Source organism: Pelmatolapia mariae, linkage group LG3_W (genome assembly GCF_036321145.2).
Source record: "Pelmatolapia mariae isolate MD_Pm_ZW linkage group LG3_W, Pm_UMD_F_2, whole genome shotgun sequence".
Taxonomy (NCBI): domain Eukaryota; kingdom Metazoa; phylum Chordata; class Actinopteri; order Cichliformes; family Cichlidae; genus Pelmatolapia; species Pelmatolapia mariae.
In genome coordinates, this window is record NC_086229.1 from 52,408,534 (window position 1) to 52,425,423 (window position 16,890).

The window sequence follows — 16,890 nt, forward strand, 5'->3', positions numbered from 1 at the left end:
CATAGCAAGCAGGTCTGGCCCGGATCTGGTATCAAGTCGTCACTGCTGGCTGACTTCTGGCATGACAAGACGTATGTCAACCAGATATGTGCCAGGTCTGGCAATGACGCCACTGTTTATGCGATGGCATGCCATATCTCAGCTTGTAGAGCAGGTTACAAACTGATCGGAAGGTTAGTGATTCGATCCCTGGCTCCTCCAGTCTGCATGTCAAGAGTGTGAATGTGTATGAATGTAGTTAGGAAGCACTCAGTTAAGCGAAAGTGGGTGAATGTGGCATGTTGCACTTTGAGTAATCTGGGAGAGTAGAAAAGTGCTATCAGTCCATTCACTGTCTGAACAGAGTTTCGGCATGTTACTTGTGCACTGTTTTGCATGTTCTGGCACATGTTGTTATTGCATGGATTGATTAAGGTCCACATTAGGCCGACATTTGGGGCCAGAGCTGAAACCGTTCTGGGCCAGCACAGGGCCAGCAGTGTGTCTACAACTGGCCCGTGGCTGCACACCACCTACAGATGGCCCACATACTGCAATGAATGACGGCCCTTTGGTGGCCCAGATCAGGTTTGCCAAAGGGAATCTACACATGGGCCAGCACAGGACCACCAGTGTGTCTGAAACTGGCCTTGTGCTGGCCCATGTGTGGGCCACCTCTGGCAAACCAGGTCTGGGCCACCAAAGGGCCGTCATTCTTTGCGGTATGTGGGCCATGTGTAAACACATTGTGTGGGCCTCATCTGGGCCATACCAATTTTGCTGTGTGGGTATGTGTGTGTGTGTGGTCATGTATTACTTGTTGTGGGGACACAAATTTCTTTACACACTCACATTTTGAGGTCTCGCCTACTTTATGGGCACAAATTGCAAGGTAAATCATCAATTTTAGGGTGAAGGCTTGAGTCAGGGTTAAGGTAAGATTCAGGCAGGGACTTGTGATGATTAGAGTCAGGATAAATCTCCAGGAAATTAATGTAAGTTAATGTAATGTCCCCTAAAGTGATGGAAACACAACACGTGTGTGGGTGTGTATGTGTGTGAGTGTGTGTGCGCGTGCGCGCGCGTACATGGGGTTAGGGTCAAATGTTGGATGTATTTTGGTGTTTTATGTTCTGTAAAATGTTTACATTGTTTATTTGTTGTTTATTTATTTGTTCATCCTTGTTGTACTAATACAACTTATTATAGAATAACTTGACATTTTACTACCCTTGTCGCACAGTGTTGCCTTGAGGCAACAAACCAATATCTTTTTGGGGGGGGGCAGGGCGTCAAATTTTATGATTGATATATTGTTAGTGACCCTAACGCTCCCCCAAAATAGGGAAAAATATTTTTTTCCCCCAAAATTAAAAAGTCATGCAGTACGTGACCTGTGCAACAAGACCACATGGTGTACTACAGGAAGTACTGAGGCATTGCATCATGCCTACTTTGGCAGCCAATCTCACAACATGCATTAAGTAGAAAGAGGGCTCGACGAGGATGGGATTCGAACCCACGCGTGCAGAGCACAATGGATTAGCAGTCCATCGCCTTAACCTCTCGGCCACCTCATCTCCCTGACGCTGTGTTTTGCCAGCAGAATTGGGAATTTATTCTGTGAACACGTAGTCTAGATGGACAAAATGCGAGCTGAGCGCTAGTGTATCGACGCAGGGAAATCTACTCCAGATCCCCGACGAGGGGCTGCGTAACACTTTGGTAGAAGCCTGGAGTGATGCTGGCTTCTTCTTTGAGCCTGTTCTTCTTGGGGGTTGCCAGAGTGGATCATCTGCCTCCATCTCACCCTGCCCCTAGCATTCTCCTCTGTCACAGCAACCCTCTTCATGTCCTCCTCCACTAGATCCATGAACTTTCTCATCCGTAGTTTTCTTTTCCTCCTGCCTAGCAGCTCCATATTTTACACCCTTTTCCCAGTATATCTTATATTCCTCCTCTGCACATTTCCAAACCACCGCAGCCTTACCGGTCTAACTTTGTCTCCAAACCGCTCGACCCCAGCTGTCCCTCTGACATAATCAATTCTAATCTTTTTCCATCCTGGACAGTCCCAACATAAAAAACTTACCATCTTCAACTCTCACAACTCCATCTCGGCCTCTTATCTTTTCCTCCGTGCCACAGTCATAAAACAATACATCAGAGCAGTTCTCACCACCGTCCTGTAAAGCTTGCCTTTCACACCTGCTGCTATCCCGGTGTCACAAATCACCCCTTTATTTGGTCTCCACCCACATCTTCCCTTCAAAGTACTCCTTCCCTTGTTAGCACATTACCATTTCCACCCTTAATGACTGTAAACTGCTGTTTCCAGCTTCATCTCTCTGCCTTACCAATTGGTACAAGTCCCTTTCTCCATGCTTAGTGTCAAGGCTCACATTGAACTCACTATGAGGCTTTTCCTTTGCCATTGGTGTAGCACCCCTAGCATTCCTATTTACACGACAACACTACTTTTTCTTTCCCTGCCTTTTCCTTTCAATGCTTCCCCGGAGTGATGACACAAAGCCTTGAAAAGTGAGTATAATGAGTAAAGTCATAGACATAATGGGACAAAACCAATGGATTGGCTACAGAGTATGCTGGAGGGCTGCTCTTGGATGTGGAAAAGGTCCCTGGAGAATGCGGGCATCGATCCCGCTATCTCTCGCATGCAAAGCGAGCGCTCTCCCATTTGAGCTAATTCCCCTTTGTCGGTTGGGGATTGTAGCTTCATCGTGACATATGGACCTTTAACTCTGGGGGCTCTAAAAAGGACACCTCGCCTTCATGGTTTTCTGGGCATGCCAACTACAACAAGACCCTGTGGTAGAATCACTGGGCATACGAGACATTAATGACCAACTCTAGTCTGGGCCCTACACATTATGCTGGGAGCGTGTCACTGTTTGTGGAAGCACCTTTCAGCTGCTTCTGGAGAAAAAAGATGTCAGACTGGACTGGGGGCATTGCTGCGTGACTCTTTGCTGCCATTGGCCAGTATTGTGAAGGTAAGAGGGGAGACAATCACCTCAGATGGACAAACACTGATGAGGTTTAAAGCCAGCGTTAACCTGACAGTACCTGAAAGGTACTCAGAGGAGACGTGCAAATAAACATTTGCCAAAGGAAGCCACATGCGTTCATTTGGAGCACTGACTATTCTGGAAACAAAGTATCTTTTGGCCATTTTATTAGCAGACCATTCTCTTTAACGTGACCTGTGCAACAAGACCACATGGTGTACTATAGGAAGTACTGAGCCAAAGAAGAGCTGAGGCATTGCATCATGCCTACTTTGGCAGCCAATCTCACAACATGCATTAAGTAGAAAGAGGGCTCGACGAGGATGGGATTCGAACCCACGCGTGCAGAGCACAATGGATTAGCAGTCCATCGCCTTAACCTCTCGGCCACCTCATCTCCCTGACGCTGTGCTTTGCCAGCAGAATTGGGAATTTATTCTGTGAACACGTAGTCTAGATGGACAAAATGCGAGCTGAGCGCTAGTGTATCGACGCAGGGAAATCTACTCCAGATCCCCGACGAGGGGCTGCGTAACACTTTGGTAGAAGCCTGGAGTGATGCTGGCTTCTTCTTTGAGCCTGTTCTTCTTGGGGGTTGCCAGAGTGGATCATCTGCCTCCATCTCACCCTGCCCCTAGCATTCGCCTCTGTCACAGCAACCCTCTTCATGTCCTCCTCCACTAGATCCATGAACTTTCTCATCCGTAGTTTTCTTTTCCTCCTGCCTAGCAGCTCCATATTTTACACCCTTTTCCCAGTATATCTTATATTCCTCCTCTGCACATTTCCAAACCACCGCAGCCTTACCGGTCTAACTTTGTCTCCAAACCGCTCGACCCCAGCTGTCCCTCTGACATAATCAATTCTAATCTTTTTCCATCCTGGACAGTCCCAACATAAAAAACTTACCATCTTCAACTCTGACAACTCCATCTCGGCCTCTTATCTTTTCCTCCGTGCCACAGTCATAAAACAATACATCAGAGCAGTTCTCACCACCGTCCTGTAAAGCTTGCCTTTCACACCTGCTGCTATCCCGGTGTCACAAATCACCCCTTTCTTTGGTCTCCACCCACATCTTCCCTTCAAAGTACTCCTTCCCTTGTTAGCACATTACCATTTCCACCCTTAATGACTTAAAACTGCTGTTTCCAGCTTCATCTCTCTGCCTTACCAATTGGTACAAGTCCCTTTCTCCATGCTTAGTGTCAAGGCTCACATTGAACTCACTATGAGGCTTTTCCTTTGGTCTAGCACCCCTAGCATTCTTATTTACACGACAACACTACTTTTTCTTTCCCTGCCTTTTCCTTTCAATGCTTCCCCGGAGTGATGACACAAAGCCTTGAAAAGTGAGTATAATGAGTAAAGTCATAGACATAATGGGACAAAACCAATGGATTGGCTACAGAGTATGCTGGAGGGCTGCTCTTGGATGTGGAAAAGGTCCCTGGAGAATGCGGGCATCGATCCCGCTACCTCTCGCATGCTAAGCGAGCGCTCTCCCATTTGAGCTAATTCCCCTTTGTCGGTTGGGGACTGTAGCTTCATCGTGACATATGGACCTTTAACTCTGGAGGCTCTAAAAAGGACACCTCGCCTTCATGGTTTTCTGGGCATGCCAACTACAACAAGACCCTGTGGTAGAATAACTGGGCATACGAGACATTAATGACAAACTCTAGTCTGGGCCCTACACATTATGCTGGGAGCGTGTCACTGTTTGTGGAAGCACCTTTCAGCTGCTTCTGGAGAAAAAAGATGTCAGACTGGACTGGGGGCATTGCTGCGTGACTCTTTGCTGCCATTGGCCAGTATTGTGAAGGTAAGAGGGGAGACAATCACCTCAGATGGACAAACACTGATGAGGTTTAAAGCCAGCGTTAACCTGACAGTACCTGAAAGGTACTCAGAGGAGACGTGCAAATAAACATTTGCCAAAGGAAGCCACATGCGTTCATTTGGAGCACTGACTATTCTGGAAACAAAGTATCTTTTGGCCATTGTATTAGCAGACCATTCTCTTTAACGTGACCTGTGCAACAAGACCACATGGTGTACTATAGGAAGTACTGAGCCAAAGAAGAGCTGAGGCATTGTATCATGCCTACTTTGGCAGCCAATCTCACAACATGCATTAAGTAGAAAGAGGGCTCGACGAGGATGGGATTCGAACCCACGCGTGCAGAGCACAATGGATTAGCAGTCCATCGCCTTAACCTCTCGGCCACCTCATCTCCCTGACGCTGTGCTTTGCCAGCAGAATTGGGAATTTATTCTGTGAACACGTAGTCTAGATGGACAAAATGCGAGCTGAGCGCTAGTGTATCGACGCAGGGAAATCTACTCCAGATCCCCGACGAGGGGCTGCGTAACACTTTGGTAGAAGCCTGGAGTGATGCTGGCTTCTTCTTTGAGCCTGTTCTTCTTGGGGGTTGCCAGAGTGGATCATCTGCCTCCATCTCACCCTGCCCCTAGCATTCTCCTCTGTCACAGCAACCCTCTTCATGTCCTCCTCCACTAGATCCATGAACTTTCTCATCCGTAGTTTTCTTTTCCTCCTGCCTAGCAGCTCCATATTTTACACCCTTTTCCCAGTATATCTTATATTCCTCCTCTGCACATTTCCAAACCACCGCAGCCTTACCGGTCTAACTTTGTCTCCAAACCGCTCGACCCCAGCTGTCCCTCTGACATAATCAATTCTAATCTTTTTCCATCCTGGACAGTCCCAACATAAAAAACTTACCATCTTCAACTCTGACAACTCCATCTCGGCCTCTTATCTTTTCCTCCGTGCCACAGTCATAAAACAATACATCAGAGCAGTTCTCACCACCGTCCTGTAAAGCTTGCCTTTCACACCTGCTGCTATTACGGTGTCACAAATCACCCCTTTATTTGGTCTCCACCCACATCTTCCCTTCAAAGTACTCCTTCCCTTGTTAGCACATTACCATTTCCACCCTTAATGACTGTAAACTGCTGTTTCCAGCTTCATCTCTCTGCCTTACCAATTGGTACAAGTCCCTTTCTCCATGCTTAGTGTCAAGGCTCACATTGAACTCACTATGAGGCTTTTCCTTTGCCATTGGTGTAGCACCCCTAGCATTCCTATTTACACGACAACACTACTTTTTCTTTCCCTGCGTTTTCCTTTCAATGCTTCCCCGGAGTGATGACACAAAGCCTTGAAAAGTGAGTATAATGAGTAAAGTCATAGACATAATGGGACAAAACCAATGGGTTGGCTACAGAGTATGCTGGAGGGCTGCTCTTGGATGTGGAAAAGGTCCCTGGAGAATGCGGGCATCGATCCCGCTACCTCTCGCATGCAAAGCGAGCGCTCTCCCATTTGAGCTAATTCCCCTTTGTCGGTTGGGGATTGTAGCTTCATCGTGACATATGGACCTTTAACTCTGGGGGCTCTAAAAAGGACACCTCGCCTTCATGGTTTTCTGGGCATGCCAACTACAACAAGACCCTGTGGTAGAATCACTGTGCATACGAGACATTAATGACCAACTCTAGTCTGGGCCCTACACATTATGCTGGGAGCGTGTCACTGTTTGTGGAAGCACCTTTCAGCTGCTTCTGGAGAAAAAAGATGTCAGACTGGACTGGGGGCATTGCTGCGTGACTCTTTGCTGCCATTGGCCAGTATTGTGAAGGTAAGAGGGGAGACAATCACCTCAGATGGACAAACACTGATGAGGTTTAAAGCCAGCGTTAACCTGACAGTACCTGAAAGGTACTCAGAGGAGACGTGCAAATAAACATTTGCCAAAGGAAGCCACATGCGTTCATTTGGAGCACTGACTATTCTGGAAACAAAGTATCTTTTGGCCATTTTATTAGCAGACCATTCTCTTTAACCCTCTACAGCATAGCGTTGCCCTGAGGCAACAAACCACATTTTCATGCCTTACACTGGCCCTTCAAAAAAAAACAACTTTTTTTTTTCAAATAATGCTACCAGACACATCTCTTTCCAATAAAATGATGAGTTGAAGGTGGTGTGACTTTCATTTTGGGGGGGGAGGACCCCTTTCTGCAAGCTGCACTACATGAGAGACATCTCGATTAGGAGGCAAGATAAAGATCACTATTTTACATGTTTATAGTGAAATAAATGTATATTAAAAATACTTGTATGTGCATGAATATGTTAAGAAGCATATTTGATTGTTTGTTCTACTTTTTAAAATTTATTTATACAGGAAAACTGTTAATTTTCATTCGTTGCCTCAAGGCAACACTGCGCAGTTAGCCCAATTTTTTTCAGGCAATATAATGCATTTGCATATGTGTGTACAGATGTGTTTGTGTGCATTTATATGATCATAGTATATGTTTTTTACTTTACAATCTACTCATAATTACAGGACATGGATGTAAATACCTTTTATGGAAGGAAACCAAGGGAATGTGCACTTTTGGTCCTCAGAAAGTGAGCACAGTGAGCTTTCAGGGAGTGACAGTGAAGTAGAGGAGTGGATCCCTAAATGAGGTTTGAGGGACACTTAGGAGCTCAGGGGTCAGGGGTCAGTTGGTAAAGTAACTGTGCCTGTGTTTGTGTTAGTGCCCACATAGCAAGCAGGTCTGGCCCGGATCTGGTATCAAGTCGTCACTGCTGGCTGACTTCTGGCATGACAAGACGTATGTCAACCAGATATGTGCCAGGTCTGGCAATGACGCCACTGTTTATGCGATGGCATGCCATATCTCAGCTTGTAGAGCAGGTTACAAACTGATCGGAAGGTTAGTGATTCGATCCCTGGCTCCTCCAGTCTGCATGTCAAGAGTGTGAATGTGTATGAATGTAGTTAGGAAGCACTCAGTTAAGCGAAAGTGGGTGAATGTGGCATGTTGCACTTTGAGTAATCTGGGAGAGTAGAAAAGTGCTATCAGTCCATTCACTGTCTGAACAGAGTTTCGGCATGTTACTTGTGCACTGTTTTGCATGTTCTGGCACATGTTGTTATTGCATGGATTGATTAAGGTCCACATTAGGCCGACATTTGGGGCCAGAGCTGAAACCGTTCTGGGCCAGCACAGGGCCAGCAGTGTGTCTACAACTGGCCCGTGGCTGCACACCACCTACAGATGGCCCACATACTGCAATGAATGACGGCCCTTTGGTGGCCCAGATCAGGTTTGCCAAAGGGAATCTACACATGGGCCAGCACAGGACCACCAGTGTGTCTGAAACTGGCCTTGTGCTGGCCCATGTGTGGGCCACCTCTGGCAAACCAGGTCTGGGCCACCAAAGGGCCGTCATTCTTTGCGGTATGTGGGCCATGTGTAAACACATTGTGTGGGCCTCATCTGGGCCATACCAATTTTGCTGTGTGGGTATGTGTGTGTGTGTGGTCATGTATTACTTGTTGTGGGGACACAAATTTCTTTACACACTCACATTTTGAGGTCTCGCCTACTTTATGGGCACAAATTGCAAGGTAAATCATCAATTTTAGGGTGAAGGCTTGAGTCAGGGTTAAGGTAAGATTCAGGCAGGGACTTGTGATGATTAGAGTCAGGATAAATCTCCAGGAAATTAATGTAAGTTAATGTAATGTCCCCTAAAGTGATGGAAACACAACACGTGTGTGGGTGTGTATGTGTGTGAGTGTGTGTGCGCGTGCGCGCGCGTACATGGGGTTAGGGTCAAATGTTGGATGTATTTTGGTGTTTTATGTTCTGTAAAATGTTTACATTGTTTATTTGTTGTTTATTTATTTGTTCATCCTTGTTGTACTAATACAACTTATTATAGAATAACTTGACATTTTACTACCCTTGTCGCACAGTGTTGCCTTGAGGCAACAAACCAATATCTTTTTGGGGGGGGGCAGGGCGTCAAATTTTATGATTGATATATTGTTAGTGACCCTAACGCTCCCCCAAAATAGGGAAAAATATTTTTTTCCCCCAAAATTAAAAAGTCATGCAGTACGTGACCTGTGCAACAAGACCACATGGTGTACTACAGGAAGTACTGAGGCATTGCATCATGCCTACTTTGGCAGCCAATCTCACAACATGCATTAAGTAGAAAGAGGGCTCGACGAGGATGGGATTCGAACCCACGCGTGCAGAGCACAATGGATTAGCAGTCCATCGCCTTAACCTCTCGGCCACCTCATCTCCCTGACGCTGTGTTTTGCCAGCAGAATTGGGAATTTATTCTGTGAACACGTAGTCTAGATGGACAAAATGCGAGCTGAGCGCTAGTGTATCGACGCAGGGAAATCTACTCCAGATCCCCGACGAGGGGCTGCGTAACACTTTGGTAGAAGCCTGGAGTGATGCTGGCTTCTTCTTTGAGCCTGTTCTTCTTGGGGGTTGCCAGAGTGGATCATCTGCCTCCATCTCACCCTGCCCCTAGCATTCTCCTCTGTCACAGCAACCCTCTTCATGTCCTCCTCCACTAGATCCATGAACTTTCTCATCCGTAGTTTTCTTTTCCTCCTGCCTAGCAGCTCCATATTTTACACCCTTTTCCCAGTATATCTTATATTCCTCCTCTGCACATTTCCAAACCACCGCAGCCTTACCGGTCTAACTTTGTCTCCAAACCGCTCGACCCCAGCTGTCCCTCTGACATAATCAATTCTAATCTTTTTCCATCCTGGACAGTCCCAACATAAAAAACTTACCATCTTCAACTCTCACAACTCCATCTCGGCCTCTTATCTTTTCCTCCGTGCCACAGTCATAAAACAATACATCAGAGCAGTTCTCACCACCGTCCTGTAAAGCTTGCCTTTCACACCTGCTGCTATCCCGGTGTCACAAATCACCCCTTTATTTGGTCTCCACCCACATCTTCCCTTCAAAGTACTCCTTCCCTTGTTAGCACATTACCATTTCCACCCTTAATGACTGTAAACTGCTGTTTCCAGCTTCATCTCTCTGCCTTACCAATTGGTACAAGTCCCTTTCTCCATGCTTAGTGTCAAGGCTCACATTGAACTCACTATGAGGCTTTTCCTTTGCCATTGGTGTAGCACCCCTAGCATTCCTATTTACACGACAACACTACTTTTTCTTTCCCTGCCTTTTCCTTTCAATGCTTCCCCGGAGTGATGACACAAAGCCTTGAAAAGTGAGTATAATGAGTAAAGTCATAGACATAATGGGACAAAACCAATGGATTGGCTACAGAGTATGCTGGAGGGCTGCTCTTGGATGTGGAAAAGGTCCCTGGAGAATGCGGGCATCGATCCCGCTATCTCTCGCATGCAAAGCGAGCGCTCTCCCATTTGAGCTAATTCCCCTTTGTCGGTTGGGGATTGTAGCTTCATCGTGACATATGGACCTTTAACTCTGGGGGCTCTAAAAAGGACACCTCGCCTTCATGGTTTTCTGGGCATGCCAACTACAACAAGACCCTGTGGTAGAATCACTGGGCATACGAGACATTAATGACCAACTCTAGTCTGGGCCCTACACATTATGCTGGGAGCGTGTCACTGTTTGTGGAAGCACCTTTCAGCTGCTTCTGGAGAAAAAAGATGTCAGACTGGACTGGGGGCATTGCTGCGTGACTCTTTGCTGCCATTGGCCAGTATTGTGAAGGTAAGAGGGGAGACAATCACCTCAGATGGACAAACACTGATGAGGTTTAAAGCCAGCGTTAACCTGACAGTACCTGAAAGGTACTCAGAGGAGACGTGCAAATAAACATTTGCCAAAGGAAGCCACATGCGTTCATTTGGAGCACTGACTATTCTGGAAACAAAGTATCTTTTGGCCATTTTATTAGCAGACCATTCTCTTTAACGTGACCTGTGCAACAAGACCACATGGTGTACTATAGGAAGTACTGAGCCAAAGAAGAGCTGAGGCATTGCATCATGCCTACTTTGGCAGCCAATCTCACAACATGCATTAAGTAGAAAGAGGGCTCGACGAGGATGGGATTCGAACCCACGCGTGCAGAGCACAATGGATTAGCAGTCCATCGCCTTAACCTCTCGGCCACCTCATCTCCCTGACGCTGTGCTTTGCCAGCAGAATTGGGAATTTATTCTGTGAACACGTAGTCTAGATGGACAAAATGCGAGCTGAGCGCTAGTGTATCGACGCAGGGAAATCTACTCCAGATCCCCGACGAGGGGCTGCGTAACACTTTGGTAGAAGCCTGGAGTGATGCTGGCTTCTTCTTTGAGCCTGTTCTTCTTGGGGGTTGCCAGAGTGGATCATCTGCCTCCATCTCACCCTGCCCCTAGCATTCGCCTCTGTCACAGCAACCCTCTTCATGTCCTCCTCCACTAGATCCATGAACTTTCTCATCCGTAGTTTTCTTTTCCTCCTGCCTAGCAGCTCCATATTTTACACCCTTTTCCCAGTATATCTTATATTCCTCCTCTGCACATTTCCAAACCACCGCAGCCTTACCGGTCTAACTTTGTCTCCAAACCGCTCGACCCCAGCTGTCCCTCTGACATAATCAATTCTAATCTTTTTCCATCCTGGACAGTCCCAACATAAAAAACTTACCATCTTCAACTCTGACAACTCCATCTCGGCCTCTTATCTTTTCCTCCGTGCCACAGTCATAAAACAATACATCAGAGCAGTTCTCACCACCGTCCTGTAAAGCTTGCCTTTCACACCTGCTGCTATCCCGGTGTCACAAATCACCCCTTTCTTTGGTCTCCACCCACATCTTCCCTTCAAAGTACTCCTTCCCTTGTTAGCACATTACCATTTCCACCCTTAATGACTTAAAACTGCTGTTTCCAGCTTCATCTCTCTGCCTTACCAATTGGTACAAGTCCCTTTCTCCATGCTTAGTGTCAAGGCTCACATTGAACTCACTATGAGGCTTTTCCTTTGGTCTAGCACCCCTAGCATTCTTATTTACACGACAACACTACTTTTTCTTTCCCTGCCTTTTCCTTTCAATGCTTCCCCGGAGTGATGACACAAAGCCTTGAAAAGTGAGTATAATGAGTAAAGTCATAGACATAATGGGACAAAACCAATGGATTGGCTACAGAGTATGCTGGAGGGCTGCTCTTGGATGTGGAAAAGGTCCCTGGAGAATACGGGCATCGATCCCGCTACCTCTCGCATGCTAAGCGAGCGCTCTCCCATTTGAGCTAATTCCCCTTTGTCGGTTGGGGACTGTAGCTTCATCGTGACATATGGACCTTTAACTCTGGAGGCTCTAAAAAGGACACCTCGCCTTCATGGTTTTCTGGGCATGCCAACTACAACAAGACCCTGTGGTAGAATAACTGGGCATACGAGACATTAATGACAAACTCTAGTCTGGGCCCTACACATTATGCTGGGAGCGTGTCACTGTTTGTGGAAGCACCTTTCAGCTGCTTCTGGAGAAAAAAGATGTCAGACTGGACTGGGGGCATTGCTGCGTGACTCTTTGCTGCCATTGGCCAGTATTGTGAAGGTAAGAGGGGAGACAATCACCTCAGATGGACAAACACTGATGAGGTTTAAAGCCAGCGTTAACCTGACAGTACCTGAAAGGTACTCAGAGGAGACGTGCAAATAAACATTTGCCAAAGGAAGCCACATGCGTTCATTTGGAGCACTGACTATTCTGGAAACAAAGTATCTTTTGGCCATTGTATTAGCAGACCATTCTCTTTAACGTGACCTGTGCAACAAGACCACATGGTGTACTATAGGAAGTACTGAGCCAAAGAAGAGCTGAGGTATTGTATCATGCCTACTTTGGCAGCCAATCTCACAACATGCATTAAGTAGAAAGAGGGCTCGACGAGGATGGGATTCGAACCCACGCGTGCAGAGCACAATGGATTAGCAGTCCATCGCCTTAACCTCTCGGCCACCTCATCTCCCTGACGCTGTGCTTTGCCAGCAGAATTGGGAATTTATTCTGTGAACACGTAGTCTAGATGGACAAAATGCGAGCTGAGCGCTAGTGTATCGACGCAGGGAAATCTACTCCAGATCCCCGACGAGGGGCTGCGTAACACTTTGGTAGAAGCCTGGAGTGATGCTGGCTTCTTCTTTGAGCCTGTTCTTCTTGGGGGTTGCCAGAGTGGATCATCTGCCTCCATCTCACCCTGCCCCTAGCATTCTCCTCTGTCACAGCAACCCTCTTCATGTCCTCCTCCACTAGATCCATGAACTTTCTCATCCGTAGTTTTCTTTTCCTCCTGCCTAGCAGCTCCATATTTTACACCCTTTTCCCAGTATATCTTATATTCCTCCTCTGCACATTTCCAAACCACCGCAGCCTTACCGGTCTAACTTTGTCTCCAAACCGCTCGACCCCAGCTGTCCCTCTGACATAATCAATTCTAATCTTTTTCCATCCTGGACAGTCCCAACATAAAAAACTTACCATCTTCAACTCTGACAACTCCATCTCGGCCTCTTATCTTTTCCTCCGTGCCACAGTCATAAAACAATACATCAGAGCAGTTCTCACCACCGTCCTGTAAAGCTTGCCTTTCACACCTGCTGCTATTACGGTGTCACAAATCACCCCTTTATTTGGTCTCCACCCACATCTTCCCTTCAAAGTACTCCTTCCCTTGTTAGCACATTACCATTTCCACCCTTAATGACTGTAAACTGCTGTTTCCAGCTTCATCTCTCTGCCTTACCAATTGGTACAAGTCCCTTTCTCCATGCTTAGTGTCAAGGCTCACATTGAACTCACTATGAGGCTTTTCCTTTGCCATTGGTGTAGCACCCCTAGCATTCCTATTTACACGACAACACTACTTTTTCTTTCCCTGCGTTTTCCTTTCAATGCTTCCCCGGAGTGATGACACAAAGCCTTGAAAAGTGAGTATAATGAGTAAAGTCATAGACATAATGGGACAAAACCAATGGGTTGGCTACAGAGTATGCTGGAGGGCTGCTCTTGGATGTCGAAAAGGTCCCTGGAGAATGCGGGCATCGATCCCGCTACCTCTCGCATGCTAAGCGAGCGCTCTCCCATTTGAGCTAATTCCCCTTTGTCGGTTGGGGACTGTAGCTTCATCGTGACATATGGACCTTTAACTCTGGGGGCTCTAAAAAGGACACCTCGCCTTCATGGTTTTCTGGGCATGCCAACTACAACAAGACCCTGTGGTAGAATCACTGTGCATACGAGACATTAATGACCAACTCTAGTCTGGGCCCTACACATTATGCTGGGAGCGTGTCACTGTTTGTGGAAGCACCTTTCAGCTGCTTCTGGAGAAAAAAGATGTCAGACTGGACTGGGGGCATTGCTGCGTGACTCTTTGCTGCCATTGGCCAGTATTGTGAAGGTAAGAGGGGAGACAATCACCTCAGATGGACAAACACTGATGAGGTTTAAAGCCAGCGTTAACCTGACAGTACCTGAAAGGTACTCAGAGGAGACGTGCAAATAAACATTTGCCAAAGGAAGCCACATGCGTTCATTTGGAGCACTGACTATTCTGGAAACAAAGTATCTTTTGGCCATTTTATTAGCAGACCATTCTCTTTAACGTGACCTGTGCAACAAGACCACATGGTGTACTACAGGAAGTACTGAGGCATTGCATCATGCCTACTTTGGCAGCCAATCTCACAACATGCATTAAGTAGAAAGAGGGCTCGACGAGGATGGGATTCGAACCCACGCGTGCAGAGCACAATGGATTAGCAGTCCATCGCCTTAACCTCTCGGCCACCTCATCTCCCTGACGCTGTGCTTTGCCAGCAGAATTGGGAATTTATTCTGTGAACACGTAGTCTAGATGGACAAAATGCGAGCTGAGCGCTAGTGTATCGACGCAGGGAAATCTACTCCAGATCCCCGACGAGGGGCTGCGTAACACTTTGGTAGAAGCCTGGAGTGATGCTGGCTTCTTCTTTGAGCCTGTTCTTCTTGGGGGTTGCCAGAGTGGATCATCTGCCTCCATCTCACCCTGCCCCTAGCATTCGCCTCTGTCACAGCAACCCTCTTCATGTCCTCCTCCACTAGATCCATGAACTTTCTCATCCGTAGTTTTCTTTTCCTCCTGCCTAGCAGCTCCATATTTTACACCCTTTTCCCAGTATATCTTATATTCCTCCTCTGCACATTTCCAAACCACCGCAGCCTTACCGGTCTAACTTTGTCTCCAAACCGCTCGACCCCAGCTGTCCCTCTGACATAATCAATTCTAATCTTTTTCCATCCTGGACAGTCCCAACATAAAAAACTTACCATCTTCAACTCTGACAACTCCATCTCGGCCTCTTATCTTTTCCTCCGTGCCACAGTCATAAAACAATACATCAGAGCAGTTCTCACCACCGTCCTGTAAAGCTCGCCTTTCACACCTGCTGCTATCCCGGTGTCACAAATCACCCCTTTCTTTGGTCTCCACCCACATCTTCCCTTCAAAGTACTCCTTCCCTTGTTAGCACATTACCATTTCCACCCTTAATGACTTAAAACTGCTGTTTCCAGCTTCATCTCTCTGCCTTACCAATTGGTACAAGTCCCTTTCTCCATGCTTAGTGTCAAGGCTCACATTGAACTCACTATGAGGCTTTTCCTTTGGTCTAGCACCCCTAGCATTCTTATTTACACGACAACACTACTTTTTCTTTCCCTGCCTTTTCCTTTCAATGCTTCCCCGGAGTGATGACACAAAGCCTTGAAAAGTGAGTATAATGAGTAAAGTCATAGACATAATGGGACAAAACCAATGGGTTGGCTACAGAGTATGCTGGAGGGCTGCTCTTGGATGTGGAAAAGGTCCCTGGAGAATGCGGGCATCGATCCCGCTACCTCTCGCATGCAAAGCGAGCGCTCTCCCATTTGAGCTAATTCCCCTTTGTCGGTTGGGGATTGTAGCTTCATCGTGACATATGGACCTTTAACTCTGGGGGCTCTAAAAAGGACACCTCGCCTTCATGGTTTTCTGGGCATGCCAACTACAACAAGACCCTGTGGTAGAATCACTGTGCATACGAGACATTAATGACCAACTCTAGTCTGGGCCCTACACATTATGCTGGGAGCGTGTCACTGTTTGTGGAAGCACCTTTCAGCTGCTTCTGGAGAAAAAAGATGTCAGACTGGACTGGGGGCATTGCTGCGTGACTCTTTGCTGCCATTGGCCAGTATTGTGAAGGTAAGAGGGGAGACAATCACCTCAGATGGACAAACACTGATGAGGTTTAAAGCCAGCGTTAACCTGACAGTACCTGAAAGGTACTCAGAGGAGACGTGCAAATAAACATTTGCCAAAGGAAGCCACATGCGTTCATTTGGAGCACTGACTATTCTGGAAACAAAGTATCTTTTGGCCATTTTATTAGCAGACCATTCTCTTTAACCCTCTACAGCATAGCGTTGCCCTGAGGCAACAAACCACATTTTCATGCCTTACACTGGCCCTTCAAAAAAAAACAACTTTTTTTTTTCAAATAATGCTACCAGACACATCTCTTTCCAATAAAATGATGAGTTGAAGGTGGTGTGACTTTCATTTTGGGGGGGGAGGACCCCTTTCTGCAAGCTGCACTACATGAGAGACATCTCGATTAGGAGGCAAGATAAAGATCACTATTTTACATGTTTATAGTGAAATAAATGTATATTAAAAATACTTGTATGTGCATGAATATGTTAAGAAGCATATTTGATTGTTTGTTCTACTTTTTAAAATTTATTTATACAGGAAAACTGTTAATTTTCATTCGTTGCCTCAAGGCAACACTGCGCAGTTAGCCCAATTTTTTTCAGGCAATATAATGCATTTGCATATGTGTGTACAGATGTGTTTGTGTGCATTTATATGATCATAGTATATGTTTTTTACTTTACAATCTACTCATAATTACAGGACATGGATGTAAATACCTTTTATGGAAGGAAACCAAGGGAATGTGCACTTTTGGTCCTCAGAAAGTGAGCACAGTG

The 16,890-nt window shown here is 46.4% G+C and overlaps 7 non-coding genes across 7 annotated transcripts; all 7 read right to left on the minus strand.

Moving 5' to 3' along the window:
- Positions 1 to 1,477: 1,477 nt before the first annotated feature.
- On the minus strand, positions 1,478 to 1,559 carry trnas-gcu (transfer RNA serine (anticodon GCU)). The gene has a single exon. It is a non-coding gene; the product is annotated as a tRNA-Ser (tRNA).
- A 1,764-nt stretch (positions 1,560 to 3,323) lies between these two features.
- trnas-gcu (transfer RNA serine (anticodon GCU)) lies at positions 3,324 to 3,405 on the minus strand. Its single transcript has one exon. It is a non-coding gene; the product is annotated as a tRNA-Ser (tRNA).
- A 1,758-nt stretch (positions 3,406 to 5,163) lies between these two features.
- On the minus strand, positions 5,164 to 5,245 carry trnas-gcu (transfer RNA serine (anticodon GCU)). The gene has a single exon. It is a non-coding gene; the product is annotated as a tRNA-Ser (tRNA).
- A 3,828-nt stretch (positions 5,246 to 9,073) lies between these two features.
- trnas-gcu (transfer RNA serine (anticodon GCU)) lies at positions 9,074 to 9,155 on the minus strand. Its single transcript has one exon. It is a non-coding gene; the product is annotated as a tRNA-Ser (tRNA).
- Positions 9,156 to 10,919: 1,764 nt separating this feature from the next.
- trnas-gcu (transfer RNA serine (anticodon GCU)) lies at positions 10,920 to 11,001 on the minus strand. Its single transcript has one exon. It is a non-coding gene; the product is annotated as a tRNA-Ser (tRNA).
- Positions 11,002 to 12,759: 1,758 nt separating this feature from the next.
- Positions 12,760 to 12,841, minus strand: trnas-gcu (transfer RNA serine (anticodon GCU)). The gene has a single exon. It is a non-coding gene; the product is annotated as a tRNA-Ser (tRNA).
- A 1,748-nt stretch (positions 12,842 to 14,589) lies between these two features.
- On the minus strand, positions 14,590 to 14,671 carry trnas-gcu (transfer RNA serine (anticodon GCU)). The gene has a single exon. It is a non-coding gene; the product is annotated as a tRNA-Ser (tRNA).
- Positions 14,672 to 16,890: the final 2,219 nt, after the last annotated feature.